This window comes from Ascaphus truei, chromosome 18 (genome assembly GCF_040206685.1).
Source record: "Ascaphus truei isolate aAscTru1 chromosome 18, aAscTru1.hap1, whole genome shotgun sequence".
NCBI classification, from domain to species: domain Eukaryota; kingdom Metazoa; phylum Chordata; class Amphibia; order Anura; family Ascaphidae; genus Ascaphus; species Ascaphus truei.
The window spans coordinates 41,116,364-41,132,325 of NC_134500.1; positions in this window are offsets into that span (position 1 = coordinate 41,116,364).

The following is a 15,962-nucleotide window of genomic DNA, read 5'->3' on the forward strand; positions in this document are numbered from 1 at the left end:
GAGGAATCGAAATATCCTGTGGCTCCCGAATCCACAAAAGCCTGAGTGAAGATGGAGGCTGGTCCCCAGAAGAGTGAAACCGGCAGGAGGAGCCATGAAGGTTGTGGTGAAGGAAGAATAGAAGAAATGTCCAAGGAATATTCCTCTATATCTTCACTGGGCATTGGGGTTGTCCTGATATAGGACAGTCTCGGACACAATGACCTTTGAGACCACACTACAGGCACAGCCCCCTGGTTTATCTCTTACTTCTCTCCTGATCAGATAATTTGGCATCCCCTAATTGCATTGGTTCCTCACCTTGGCGAGGTACAGTAAGAGGAGTGTTGAAATGGGGAGCTAACCGAATTGTTGGGGTTTTTGGAGAGTGGTCTCACTCGGTCTGCCATTTTCATATCCGGAGGTCCATTCTGATACAGAGGGCAATAAGTTCCTCCAGATCTTTGGGAATGCCCCGGCAAGTACGTTTGTCCTTTAAAAACTCAGAAATCCCAGCCAAAATGCTGTCACCAGAGTTTCATTATTTCAGCTGTCCCTGCAGCAAGGGTTCAGAAATCAATGGCATACTGGCCTGCGGTACAGGTTCCTTGTCTGATTCAAAGAAGTGAAGCAGAAGCAGAGGACAAGAGACTGTAGAGGGAGAGGGGGGTTGGCCCGGTATTTAAGGGGTTGCACCCCATATAGCCACCCACTGACCTCACCAGGGAGGCAAGGGGTTAACTGGACTGCGGTCCAGGAATGTGGCTTACACCTTGTCATGTCAGGAAACTGTATGTTCCCCTGTTCCCATGTTTCATTAAAATGTCAGTGTCTGCACCACACACACACACACTGTGATTTATGTTACAGCGGAGAATTTTGTGTTAAAGTATGAAATGGTTTAAGTGGTATTTGTGTATCTCCGGTCCTGAAGGTCGCAGCAGGCTAAAACTTGGATCATTTGATGTCCCCGTTCCGGCCGGCATTAGATCTGGAAAGTTTGGACCCGCTGGACCTAACGGAACAGGGTATTTTAATATGTCTGTGTTTTAACTTTAATTTTGTATTACAAGGCGGGGATAAAAACCCGCGCAGATTCCTTAACACAAAGGAATGCAAATGGTCAGGGGGGCAACCCAAAGTCTAGGAACCAAGTACTGATCAAAAGACTCTGACACTCTAACTGTTTACCTGAGGGGGGAGAAGCATCAAACTGGAGTGGTTTGTAAGTGTTATATCAACACCTACAAACAATGAAGATCCTGCCAGATACTTCATCTGGAAGACTGATCGTCGCCCCTGATTTAATTATGGGGCTACAGAAATAAGACCCACAGAGTCCCAGTACGCATGGGCTAACTAGCTGGGGGGCATGGGTTAAACTGTGTTTCCACGTTAGGGATTGGATACAGATAATTGTTCACCAATAGTCTGTATTCAATGTTAAGAATAGGGTTACAAAGGTATATAAACTGTGTCAACCCTACAGTTCTAGTTCTTCTGATTTCACCTTGAATGTCACTGGATTGCTGGAGAATTGCTAGCTGATACTTCTCCATTCCCCAACCCTAAGTAAGTGTTACCTTCTTGCATGTTAATTGTACTATATTGCTGTGTTCACCTTTTTAAGGAATAAATATATTTTATTATATCTAAGCCTCGTTCAGTTCAACCTAGATATTTGGTGTTTGTTATATCTTGTCATAAGTTACTGTGACAAGCGTATAATTAACTGGTGGCAGCGGCGGGATTGAACTGAAACTGTATTACAGCGTACTGCGGGACCCTGTAATATAGTGGGAACTCGAATGGAATTGCGAGTTCCTGGGACTAAAGATATTGAACACACAGTAGTGCAACAGTTAACACAAGTATCAACACCACCTCACTGCTGCGACTGTGAACCATGAGCGAGGCTGAAGGCTCATCCAAAATGAGGACCTGAGCTCAGCTGAAGGACAAGTGCCATGAATATGGACTGCCCTATGAGAACCAGGAGGTTGCAGACATGGTTGACGCAATCGGTGACTATGAAGCCCGGCTTGCAGAGCCTCAGGATACGGCTCAGCTTGCCCTTATACAGCCACCCGGAGATCAGGGATGGAACCCCGTGCCGGGGCGGCGGAATCTCGGGGAGGGAACGAGTGCACCTCCCGGGAGCAGTGCAACAGGAGGGGTACTGGTTGCTGCGGCTACCAGTCCGTTCACCCCTGAAATGTTGGCACTGATTACTGCGTGGGGTGACAGAGGGACACCGGAGGAGCGGCTGCAGTTTATCACTATGGCAGTGAACAGACCCGCTTATTGCCCCCCTGTCCAACCCAACAAAGATGAACTCAAACTGGATCAGCACAGTCTCACCAAGTTCGTGGAAGGTTCCGATCAGATCGACAGTTTTCTAAAGAACTTTGAAACACAGTGTCGGCGGTACAAAGTGCTTCCCCAGCATCGGGTTGCACGTTTGGACCCCTTACTGTCCGGCTTGGCTAAGCAGACGATGATGGCGCTTCCAGATGAGTATGCTGATGACTATTACCAGCTGAAAGAACAGTTACTGTTTCAGTACGGTTTTACCCCTGAAGCCTACCGGGGTAAATTCCGTCCGGAATAGAGGCAGCCCCTGGAGTCCTATGTTACCTCCGTGATCCGCATGGCTTTGTATGGGATACGCTGGGTGGAGGGCTATGAGGCACGGACTTACCAATGCCTGCTGGACCTCATCTTTAAGGAGCAGCTCATGCAGCAGTGCCCGCCGGCGGTGAGGGCTTGGGTGTACGACAAGAAGCCCAAGACTTACAAGAAGGCGGCGAGGCTTGCAGACGACTATCTGGCCAGCCGAGCCCTGATGCCCGCCAAAGCAGTAGCCAAGGCGGCGGTGGCGGCGGCACCGGCCAAAAAGTCTGCCAATACCCCCCCAATGGACTCAGAGGCCGCCTGCGGGCAGCAGTCCACCGAAGGCGGGGGAGCTCCGGCACGAGCGCCGCTGCTACAACTGCAACCGCCCTGGTCACATCAGACCAGATTGCCCGGAACTCCTGCGTTCCGGCGGACCCCATCAGGGGCAACGCACCCCAGCTGCGAAGCCGGTAGCCCGCGTGCGGGTGGCTTCCAACAAAGACTCCGGACCGGTCATGGAACCAACTCCCAGTGAGACGTCCCATGCCACACCTGTCCTGGTTTCATCTTTGCCTACAGCCAGGAGCGGAGGACATCTCAGCGCGGACCTGCAGCAGATGGACGGCTGGAGCAGACATCTCACCCCGGTCACAGTCGGGGACCAGCAAGCAGTCGGCTTGATGAATTCAGGAGCAGCAGTAACCCTGGTCCGACCTGATATGGTCCGGCCAGAGGAATTACTCCTAGGCCCTGGGATACAGATCACTGTGGTCGACGGAGAACCATGTTTCCTGCAAGTGGCCAGAATCTTTTTGGATTGGGGGAAGGGCCAGGGTGTGCGGGAGATGGGGGTTTTACCCGGTTTGGATGCTGAAGTTCTTCTTGGCAACGATCTGGGTCCGATGACCTGCACCCACGACTGAGTGCCGAAACCCGCTGCAGTGGCGACGGTTACCCGGAGCAAGTCATCGGCAATGGTGGCGGCGCCAGTCCCCCAGCCTTTGGGACCAACTTTAGCGTAGGGCATAGAGGAGCCCGGTGAGGTAAGCCAGGAGCAGTTGCAACCACAGACTGACTTACTGTTTCCCCTCATCCTTCCCCATTCTCCAGACAATGACATGACTGGGGGGTGGCCAGAATTAGGAGCCCAGTTTTGGGAGGCAGTGAAGACAGACCCTACCCTGGCTGGCGTGAGACTTCGGGCATCTGAATCTCAGGCAGGGGAAGGCACTGAGCACTGCTTATGGTATAAGGGACTACTGTATAGAGAAGAAGGGGACCCAGGGATAGAGGAGGGATTGACCGGTAAGCGACAGCTAGTAGTGCCCTAGGGGTACCGACAGCATCTGTTACGGGTAGCTCACTCTATTCCGTTAGCGGGACACCAGTGGGTTAACAGAACGCAAGCCCGGTTATTACAGTGTTACTACTGGCCGGGGGCATCTCGAGATGTGGGCACTTTCTGCCGCTCTTGTGATGCCTGCCAGCGAGTGGGTAAGGCGGGCGACCGTGTGAAGGCACCCCTGAAACTCCTACCTATAATAGGGGAACCCTTCCAGAAAGTAGCGATGGATCTTGTAGGACCCCTTATGATTCCTAGCAGGTCAGGAAAGCGCTACAACCTCACGGTGGTGGATTTTGCCACCCGGTACCCTGAGGCGGTAGCGCTTGGCACCATAGATGCCAAGACAGTGGCAGCAGCTTCGCTGAACATTTTTTCTAGGGTAGGTTTCCCTAGTGAGATCCTAACCGATCAGGGGTCACAGTTCATGAGTAAACTGTTACATTGTCTCTGGGATGCATGCGGTGTACAGCACCGGCGCACTACCCCTTACCATCCCAAAGACAAACGGATTATGTGAGAGGTTTAACAGTACCCTGAAGCAGATGCTTCGGACCTTTATAGAGGCGGAGGGGAAAGACTGGGAGATTAATTTACAGCACTTGCTGTTTGCCAACCGAGAGGTACCGCAGGAATCTACAGGCTTCTCCCCCTTCGAGCTACTATATGGCCGAAGGGTACGTGGACCTCTGGACCTATTCCATGAGGGATGGGAAGGGGAGGCTACTGCTACTGATGCTTCAGTGATACAGTATGTAGTAGATCTCCGAGACCGGTTAGAGATGCTCATGGGGGTGGCCCAGGACCACCTCAGGGCCGCTCAGACCAAGCAAAAGCAATGGTATGACCGGAATGCCCGTAGCAGGGAATTCATCCCAGGACAGCAGGTGTTTGTTCTCAAACCCACTTGGGAGAACAAGTTGATGGCTTCCTGGTCGGGACCGTACCCGGTTATCCGAAAGGTGAATGAGTACAACTACGTTGTACAGGTAGAGCCTGAGAGGCATAAGACATATCACGTCAATATGCTGAAAGAATACAGAGCACCGAGTATGGGAGCAGTAATGGCCATTTGTAGCCCACTGCTGGAGGATCTGGCGTGCAATGCTCTGCCTGATCTCCTAGGGGAGACTAGGCAGGGAAACACTGTGGAGCAGGTAGAGATATGGGCACAGTTGAGTGCTAGGCAGCAGCTAGAAGCCAGGGACATGCTAGCTAAGTTTAGGGCCCTCTTCACTGACATGCCAGTGACCACACATCTCACAAAACACCCAGTGCACACAGGGGATCTGCAGCCACTGCATAAGCACGCTTATAGAGTGTCAACAGAGGTCAAGACCAGTATGGAAAGGGAGATAGAGGAGATGCTGACCCTAGGGGTAATTACTTTATCCCACAGTCCTTGGGCAAGCCCGGTAGTTCTAGTCCCTAAGAAGGACAAGACCACACGGTTTTGTGTGGACTACCGCTTGCTCAACGCTGGGATGGTGTCAGATGCCTACCCCATGCCCCGCATGGATGAGTTACTGGATGAACTCGCGGGGGCAAAGTATCTGACCACTTGGGATTTGAGAAAAGGCTATTGGCAAATCCCCCTGACCCTGGAGGCTAGAGAGAAGTCAGCATTCATCACTCCAAGTGGCCTCTATGAGTTTTTGGTGATTCCATTTGGGATGAAGAATGCCCCGGCTACCTTCCAACGCCTGGTCAATAGGTTACTGGAAGGGATGCAGAGCTATGCCAGGGCTTACTTAGATGACATCGCTATCTTCAGTAATTCCTGGGACTCCCACTTAGGACATGTAGCTGCGGTGCTGTATAGGATCAGAGAGGCTGGGCTTACCTTGAAACCCACTATGTGTATGGTAGGGATGGCAGAGGTCCTGTACTTAGGGCACAGGGTGGGTGGAGGGCACCTCAAACCAGAGCCAGCAAAGGTAGAAGCCATAAATCAGTAGCCTGTTCCAAAAACCAAGAAACAGGTCATGGCATTTTTGGGCACCGCAGGGTACTATAGGAAGTTTGTCCCACAGTACAGCGCCGTGGCCAACCCCCTGACTAATTTGACTAAGAAGCAACAGCCTGTGCTTATCACCTGGACTCCTGCCTGTGAAACTGCTTTCCAGGCACTGAAAACTGCGCTTTCTGGGGCCCCCAAACTGGCTGCCCCGGACTATACCAAACATTTCCTTATACAGACGGATGCCTCGGACTATGGCATTGGGGCTGTGTTGAGCCAAGTGGGGGACGATGGCAGAGAGCACCCTGTGGTGTACCTCAGCAGAAAACTACTCCATAGAGAATTGGCCTATGCCACCATTGAGAAAGAGTGCTTGGCCATTGTGTGGGCACTCAAAAAGCTCCAGCCCTATGTGTATGGAAGGGCTTTCACGGTCCTCACAGACCACAGCCCCCTGAGTTTGCTGCAGAGGGCATCAGGGGTGAGTGCCAAGTTGCTAAGGTGGAGCTTGGCCTTGCAAGAGTTTGAGTTTTACTATTCAGCACAAAAAGGGTAGTGAAAACAGCAATGCTAATGGACTTTCACGTAAGGACTATCCCTCTGAGACTGAGTTCGTTAAGGATGCCAGCAGTGCCCCACTCCCCGTTAGGACCAGTGGGCCTAAAAAGGGGAAGTGTAGAGGGAGAGGGGGGTTGGCCTGGTATTAAAGGGGTTGAACCCCATATGGCTACCCCCTGACCTCACCAGGGAGGCAAGGGGTTAACTGGACTGCGGTCCAGGAATGTGGCTTACACCTTGTCATGTCAGGAAAGTGTATGTTCCCCTGTTCCCATGTTTCATTATAATGTCAGTGTCTGCACCACACAAACACACTGTGATTTATTTTACAGCGGAGAATTTTGTGTTAAAGTATGAAACGGTTTAAGTTGTATTTGTGTTGAGCCTGAGGAAGCCCAAACAAGGGCGAAACGCGTAGCTCAAAACCCTAGAGCCTTTTGGATGTTCGTGGCCACCGTCGGGAGTAGGAAGCAGGAACACAGCTCAACGCCCGGACGCGGGCAGAGTCAGCTGAGAGCCGAGCTACCTGCGCAAGTTCCCGCAAGGACTGGCCTTTCGTGCCGTATTTGGTTGTGTAAACTGAGTGTTTTTTAGACTGTTTTTATATGTTTATGTTCATTAAAGATTAATATAGTTCACATTATCTCATTCTGCCTATTCTTTGCTTGGCAGCAGCGCTGGATTCCTAAGCAGGAGCTTCAAAGATACCTATTCACGGTGTGAGCTCACACATGGCCGCGTGAGTATCTTTGTTTTAGCTTTGTTTATAATTTTTCTCCCTTTCCCCATCAATTGATTTATTGTGTGGAGGACTAAAGTTCCGTTTGTGAACTTTCACGCAGGAGGAGGATAAAGATACCCCCCCCCCCCCGCCAGGACCGCACTCACACCTGCCCGTGTGAGTGCTTGCAGGATTTGCTGCATATATACTTTATGACCACCTGAACAGTACCTGTTATATCTTTGTATCATTTGTACCTCAATTTTATTTATTTGTTGCTCCGAGGGTGACATCTTACGATTGAACCTCATTGAGAGATTGAAGAGAGGTGCGTTTGGACGAAAGCAGAAGAACAACTATAGAACGGAAAAGAAAGAAAAAAGGAAGAAGGAGAAGCGGAAAGAAACACTTACGCGAGAGTGCTTACACAAGGCCGTGTAAGTGTTTATGATATTATTATATTCTATACACCACCACCCCTGCACCTATTAATCTAGGAGCATTTTTTGATCCATTCCCATTGAACATATACGTTTAATATTTCTCAAACCTGTGCTCCCCGTGTGTTCCCCCTTTTTCTTTACCAATAAGGATCCTGGATAGGTCCTACAGGGTTTTTTTGAGTCATAGGAAGAGACCACGGAAGCAGCAACGAACCTTAGCCACTATATAAGGTCGTTACGTTTTATTATATATTTATTTCCTCATTGCACTGTATCCAGAAGGAGCAGCCAGGTACTTTTCCTTTATTATAATGTCAGTGTCTGCACCACACACACACACACTGTGATTTATTTTACAGCGGAGAATTTTGTGTTAAAGTATGAAACGGTTTAAGTGGTATTTGTGAATCTCTGGTCCTGAAGGTTGCAGCAGTCTGAAACTTGGATCATTTGATGTCCCAGTTCCAGCATTAAGATCTGGAAAGTTTGGACTCACTGGACCTAACGGAACCGGATATTTTAATATGTCTGTGTTTTAACTTTAATATTGTATTCCAAGGCGGGGATAAAAACCCGCGCAGATTCCTTCTCACAAAGGAATGCAAATGGTCAGGGGGGCGACCCAAAGTCTAGGAACCAAGTACCGATCAAAAGACTCTGCCACTCTAACTGTTTACCTGAGGGCGGAGAAGCATCAAACTGGAGTGGTTTGTAAGTGTTATATCAACACCTACAAACAATGAATATCCTGCCAGATACTTCATCTGGTAGACTGGTCGTCGCCCCTGATTTAATAATGGGGCTACAGAAATAAGACCATCAGAGTCCCAGTACGCATGGGCTAACTAGCTGGGGGGAATGGGTTAAACTATGTTTCCACGTTAGGGATTGGATACAGATAATTGTTCACCAATAGTCTGTATTCAATGTTAAGAATAGGTTTACAAAGGTATATAAATTGTGTCAACTTACAGTTCTAGTTCTTCTGATTTCACCTTGAATGTCACCGGATTGCTGGAGAATTGCTAGCTGATACTTCTCCATTCCCCAACGCTAAGTAAGTGTTACCTTCTTGCATGTTAATTGTACTATATTGCTGTGTTCACCTTTTTAAGGAATAAATATATTTTATTATATCTAAGCATCGTTCAGTTCAACCCAGATATTTGGTGTTTGTTATATCTTGTCATAAGCTACCGTGACAGCGACCAGGGGCGTCAAAGATGCTTTGAGAAAGGCAATAGAGTAGTTGATCATTGGGGATTCTCTCTTCCACAGAGGGGAAGCCTAGGCCAAGGCCTCATCCGTTAGTGAATGTTGAAAAAGGAGAACTGGCGCACAGCCAAATGAGTGGGTCACCAAGAAATAGCTGAAGAATGATCCTTTATTAATCCATAAAACAAGCGGAGGTTAGCACCCTCCTACGTGTTTCGTGTACGGGAGATAAAGTGAACTCCACTCAGGATATTCAGATTGGGGCAATATATGTGAGTATCTTTGATTTGACTTTATTCTGACCATTGTGTTATTTTGTGAGTCAAGGGACCATCCCCATGAGGAACACATAGGGGATTTTTCAATAGCCTTATCTTCAGGGATCATTTGGCCCCACAGTGTACTTTACATCTTCATTAATCTCACTAGCCCCATTCTGTGAATCTATTTGCATCATATGAATAATTAGTGTCCAGCGCTGAGCGCATTAATCACTAACTACCTTTCTCATCCGTTAGTAGGGAAATGACGTAGGCTGTGACGGGTTGAGGTAACCAGGCTATACATTAAAGGTTTAAGTACATCTGGTTACCCCTAAATCTATAGGGTCCCTGGTAGCTACATAGCACCATAAGCAATGGACCAGGGATTATACATGTGGAAAATAAAATGACCCCTGCTTTCCTGTTTACATGTTTCCTTTGCCCTAGAACGGCAAAACTTCTTATGTGCAAGTTTTAGGTGGGTATTTGGGTAGAGATGCAATCATTTTGTTTGCAGGAGTTCGGGGGCCAAAGTTACCGGTAGTCCTTTAATTCTCCCCGGCGAGCAGGCATGATTTGCTGTTATGCGGGGTGAATTACACCTGGGCAACCCAGTGTCCCCCAGACTCTTGAGTTTCTAGCCCAAATATCCAATTTTCCTTATAAATATAAGGTTCCCCAGAGACCATACTTTATTAAAGTGCACTTTGTAATGTTTTATATATTTGTTATAAGACTCCATACAATCAGCCAGGGAATCTGCATAGACGCCGGTGTGATGGTAGGGGGTAACCAGGCTCTAAAAATAAAGGTTAAGCCCATTTTGGTTACCCCTGATACGTGTATAAGGGTCCAAGAGAGTTAGCTCTTGGCCCCAGTGACATTGTACCATTCTGTTGTAAGTATGCAATAAGAGCAGTGTTTGTGTTTTCCATTTCCGGGCATGCCAGCAAGCAGGGTTTGCTAGGGTATGAGTTTCAAGGGGTTTTTTGCGGATGAACCGTTGACAGAATATGCCTAGGAGTTGTCGGTCCCCCCATAAATGTACTCGAGAATCATGCCTAATTCTCAGACGCATGTAGGCACATTGTCCCGACAATATCTCCTTTTGTAAATGCAAGTGTGACTCACCACTAGGGTACCCTGCTTCAGCACAGCCTAGAAAGGAGAATGGGACACAGGGATAAAACATAAATTCCTGTAGCTGAGGGAATTCCTATGTTAATGGGGTACCTCAGCTAGTGCCCAGGTGACCCACAACCAGTAAATGGGTTGTGGGTACCCTAACTGTATATAAGGTTGAGGGGGGACTCTGAGAGTCCAGACTGAGTCCAAAAGATAGTGTGTGGGGAATAAGGCAGATAGAAATAAAACTACAACATATTTCCCTGTCTGTCCCCTCTACCCAAAGACTCAGAAGTATAGTGAAATATACTTTATTAAATGTAATGTGTTCTTTACAATCGGAACGATGTCCAAACAGGTGTCCAAGCTAACCCGTATGTATGTATGTATGTATGTATGTATGTATGTATGTATGTATGTATGTATGTATGTGTATATATATATATATATATACTAGCTGAGAGACCCGGCGTTGCCCGGGATGTAATTTTACGGGGGCGGACGACAGGGTTGGGCTTCCCCCGGGTGACTGGGTGACTGACTGAATGGGTGGGTGACTGGGTGACTGACTGAATGGGTGGGTGACTGAATGGGTGGGTGACTGGGAGACTGACTGAATGGGTGGGTGACTGGGTGACTGACTGAATGGGTGGGTGACTGAATGGGTGGGTGACTGAATGGGTGGGTGACTGGGTGACTGACTGAATGGGTGGGTGCCTGGGTGACTGACTGAATGGGTGGGTGACTGAATGGGCGGGTGACTGGGTGACTGACTGAATGGGTGGGTGATTGGGTGACTGACTGAATGGGTGGGTGACTGAATGGGTGGGTGACTGGGTGACTGACTGAATGGGTGGGTTACTGGGTGACTGACTGAATGGGTGGGTGACTGAGTGGGTGGGTGACTGAGTGGGTGGGTGACTGAGTGGGTGGGTGACTGAGTGGGTGGGTGACTGAGTGAGTGGGTGGGTGACTGAGTGAGTGGGTGGGTGACTGAGTGAGTGAGTGGGTGACTGAGTGAGTGGGTGGGTGACTGAGTGAGTGGGTGGATGACTGAGTGAGTGGGTGGGTGACTGAGTGAGTGGGTGACTGAGTGAGTGGGTGACTGTGTGAAAGTGACTGGGTGACTTGGTGACTGGGTGGGTGGGTGGGTGACTGGGTGGGTGGGTGTGTGGGTGACTGGGTGGGTGGGTGTGTGGGTGACTGGGTGGGTGGGTGTGTGGGTGACTGAGTGAGTGGGTGGGTGACTGAGTGGGTGGGTGACTAAGTGAGTGGGTGGGTGACTAAGTGAGTGGGTGGGTGACTAAGTGAGTGGGTGGGTGGGTGACTGAGTGAGTGGGTGGTTGGGTGACTGAGTGAGTGGGTGGGTGACTGAGTGAGTGGGTGGGTGAGTGGGTGGGTGACTGAGTGGGTGGGTGAGTGAGTGGGTGACTGGGTGAAAGTGGGTGACTGGGTGAAAGTGACTGGGTGACTGGGTGACTGGGTGACTGGGTGCGTGTGTTGGTGACTGGGTGGGTGACTGGGTGACAGTGCGTGGGTGGGAGACGGTGGGTGTCTTACCTTGACCCCGTGGCATCTGGCTGGGGCAAGAGGTGAGTTCGGGAAGCTGGCGGGGGGGGGGCAAGAGTGGCAGGAGGCCCGTGCCGCGCTTCCCCTCCGTCCGAGAGCCGGCGCACGTGAGGGGGAGTGCAGGAGGCCCAGGCCACGCCGCACTTCCCCTCCGTTCCTCGTTGTGAGCGAGGGGGGAGGAGCCTGGAGTTTGCTGCATAGCAGGAGGGCCGCGCTTCCCCTCTCCAGGAGCCGACACACGTGAGGGGGAGTGCAGGAGGTGAGGGTGATTTTGCGGCTGGGGATGTTGCAGAGCGTGGGGATTTGGGTGAAGTGGGGAGGGGGGAGAGAGTGAGGGGCACCGGGAGAAGAGGCGCACCGGGAGAGGAGGGGCACCGGGAGAGGAGGGGCACCGGGAGAGGAGTGGGGGTGTGTGGAATGTGAGCTGCGGTCCAACTGACGGGGGAGAGTGAGGCCAAGCAACAGAGTGTGTGTGTGTGTGTGTGTGTGTGTGTGTGTGTGTGTGTGTGTGTGTGTGTGTGTGTGTGTGTGTGTGTGTGTGTGTGTCGTCACCCCGCCTCAGGCCAATGAGAGGTGTGGGGGCGGGCGGGCGGGCTTATGTGTCTCACCCCCCCCGTGTGTCCCGCCCTCCCACGGCTCTCATTGGCCGGTGTGTCTCGCCCCCCCCCCCCCCACCACACTGCCGAAAGCTTCCTCCGGCTCCTCCCAGTCCGCCTCTCCACCCACCTGTGACTCCCACCCACACTGTCGAAAGCTTCCTCTGCCACCTCCCATTCCGCGATGTGTCTCGCCCTCCCCCCGTCCCTCCCACCCACCCTGCCATCTTCTGAACCTTCCTCCACAGCCTCCTGAAAGTTTCCGCTACCTGCATGGCTCCGTTGCCGCCTGAGGTATGCGGGTGGGAGGGGGTCATGCGGGGGGAGACATGCAGGGGGGAGGAAAACATGCGGGGGGAGACATGCAGGGGGGGAGACATGCAGGGGGGGAGAGATATGAGATGCCACTAACTAAAAGTCACTTACCCAGTCAATCACCCACCCACTCACCGAGTCAGTCAGTCAGTTACTCACCCACCCACCCAGTCACTAACCAACTCAGTCACTCACCAAGCCACACAGTCACTCACCCACCCACCCAGTCACCCACTCACCAAACCACTCAGTCACCCACCCACCCAGTCATTCATTCAGTCACCAACACCCACCTAGTCATTCAGTCACCCACCCACCCAGTAACTCACTCATTCACCCACCCAGTCACTCACTCAGTCACCCACACCCACCTCCACCCAGTCAGTCATTCCGTCACCCGCACCAACCCAGTCAGTCATTCAGTCACCCGCCCAGTCAGTCACATCACTGATGTGAAGGGGGGGGGACGGAGGTGTGAACGGGGGACGGAAGGAGGTGTCAATGGGGTGGGTGCTGGAGCGGAGATAGGGGTGAGCGGAGAGAGAGGGGGAGCGGGAAAATTCAATCCCGGGCAACGCCGGGTATATCAGCTAGTGTGTATATATACTACCCGGATGATCTACTTGGACCTCTGCCAGTGACGGTGTGATATATATCACTACATGCTCTTAATTCTATGACCTTTGTGAGTGAGCCTATTCCCCATTATTTTAAATATTAAATGTGAAACAATATCCCGCTATGGGCCATGCATGATAGTGATATATATCACCCCGTCACTGGCAGAGGTCCAAGTAGATCATCCGGGTAGTCAGCGGTATAGATACCATATCTGCCTCACTCTTTCTTGGGCTGCATCGATGGAGAGCCTCCCTGTTAGGTGATTGTCCCAGAGACAGGCAGGAAACCAAGTGCTCCCCGCACCGACAGCCAGAGACAGCGGGGGTCCGGACCGGCCAGCTTCCGGTCCACCAGTGATGACGTAGTGTCGCTGTGTCGTCCTAACGCGTTTCGTCTCTGCGTAAGACTTTTTCAAAGGCTAATGATGAGTGATGCACTAGTTTGCAATATATAGCAATTAATCCAGCATTAATCAACACTGGTCTCTTTTTAATAAGAAATGAGCATGAATGAAGTTCATAAAAATATATGTCTAGGTATAATGAGAATCTATATAATCCTATGTATGCTAATATACAGTGTTCGACAAACCTATTCATTTGCTCGCCCCGGGCGAGTGGATTTAACCCCCGGGCGAGTAAATATTGGCCCAAGCAGCACACGTTTGGTACTAGGTGGCGAGTAGATTTTTTTGTGTGGCGAGTAGATTTTTTGGTGATTTGTCAACCACTGCTAATATATATTGCACAGATATTGCATCTGTTATTAGTTAATGAGTGTTGCAGGGTTTAGCAATAGCAGCATGCTCATTTCTTATTAACAAGTCACCTGTGGCCAGTGTTGATTATACGCACACGTTGAATCAATGGAAATATACCCTATCCAGGTCTGCCTAAATTGTGACATAGATAAACATTGGAAATTGATGTAAAAACATAGCAACATGTAACACATAATTAAATAGTCTGCTTAAAGGCTAATATTTTTCTGAGAACAAAGAAAAAATGGAGATATGAATATACAGTTCCGATTATGTTTAAATGTATCAGCTTTTGTAAGTGTGATTTACATTGTTATTTAATATTTCATAAGCAGTGAGGTAATTAAATAAATAGGAAAAAATTATAACAGATTGTGTATATAAATATATAGTCTTGGTATTATGATTGAGAGGAAAGTAATGTGACTGGAGCATTAGAGGGAACCCAAAGATCCACGTTAGGAACTGACCAGATAACACACAGCAGTGACAGCGAGTATACATTTATTGAAGCCTCATTTATAGCGCAGCACTGCCACCGTGTGGTGATTTATGAACTGCGCGAATTTAAATAAAGATAAAGAGCCGCGCTGCTCCGCTGTCTTTGTGTCTTTGTGTTCGGGTTTATAATAACACAATGTAAACTTTATAAGAAGATGAACCAATAAAGAACCGGGAAAGAAAAACCCTCATTTTACCGATTAAAGATCATTTGTATGTTTGGTATAAATACATGTTCCGTGTCAGAGAGCTTTGTGCTGGATCTGTGCAAACACTAATGTTATTACAATACATCTTTTTCATTGTCCTGCTTTCAGGCGCTAAATATATCCTAACTTAATTAGGACGATCTCGGACTTAGATTAGGCGGGATGTTTGAAAATCCCAACGGTTTTCCTAGAACCAATCAGAGCGAGGTGCGGGTCACAAAGCAGCCAATCGCAGCGATCCATCTTCTATAAATACCTAGCACGGTCAGTGATTTTTAGTCGTTGAGCAACATCACAAACCCCCGCCCCTTGGACACCAACGGAGACATTGATGATGCTGTTAACACCTTTACTACCGCAGTCCAACATGCAATAGAGCACAGCGTCCCGAAACAGATGCCCAAACGCTGCTCCATCTACGACCTACCGAGCGGGATCAAGCAAGCGATTGCTGAGAAAAACAGGGCCCGACGCCAGTGGCAGAAGTTCCGCACACCTGACCTTCTGGTAAAGTACAACTCACTTGCCAGACTACTGCGACAGCAAATCAGCCAACACCGGGGGGAGAGGTGGGAGGCCGCAGCAGCCAAGCTGAAGGAATCCGACAACTCTGTTTGGAGAATGACCCGACGCCTGACCGGGAAGAAGGAGCCTAATCCATCGATCCAGGGCCAGACCCACCTGGCATGTAGCAACAAGGACAAGGCAGAGGTTCTCGCTGACACACTGGAGACAACTTTTAGGCCTAACCAAGCCAGCAAAATAGCACGGGAAGTTGAGCAAGGAGTTAACAGGCATCTTACCGAGCACCTACCAGAGACCGAAGCGGAAACCCTTGAAGGATGCACCAGGACTGAGATAACGCAACTTGCAGAAAAGCTGGCAAATGGCAAAGCACCAGGAAGTGACGGAATTACCAACCTGGCCATCAAGAAGCTTCCACCGGCAGCCATGGAATGCCTCACAGAAATCTTCAATGCATGCATGCGGCTCCAGCACTTTCCTCAATCCTGGAAGGAAGCCAAGGTCATTGTATTTCCAAAGCCTGGAAAACCACGGAGGGATCCTGCAAACTACCGTCCGATAAGCCTGCTCTCTGGACTGTCGAAACTCCTGGAGAAAGTTATTCTTACGCGCCTCCGCCACTTTGCCTCTGGTAAAAACATTCT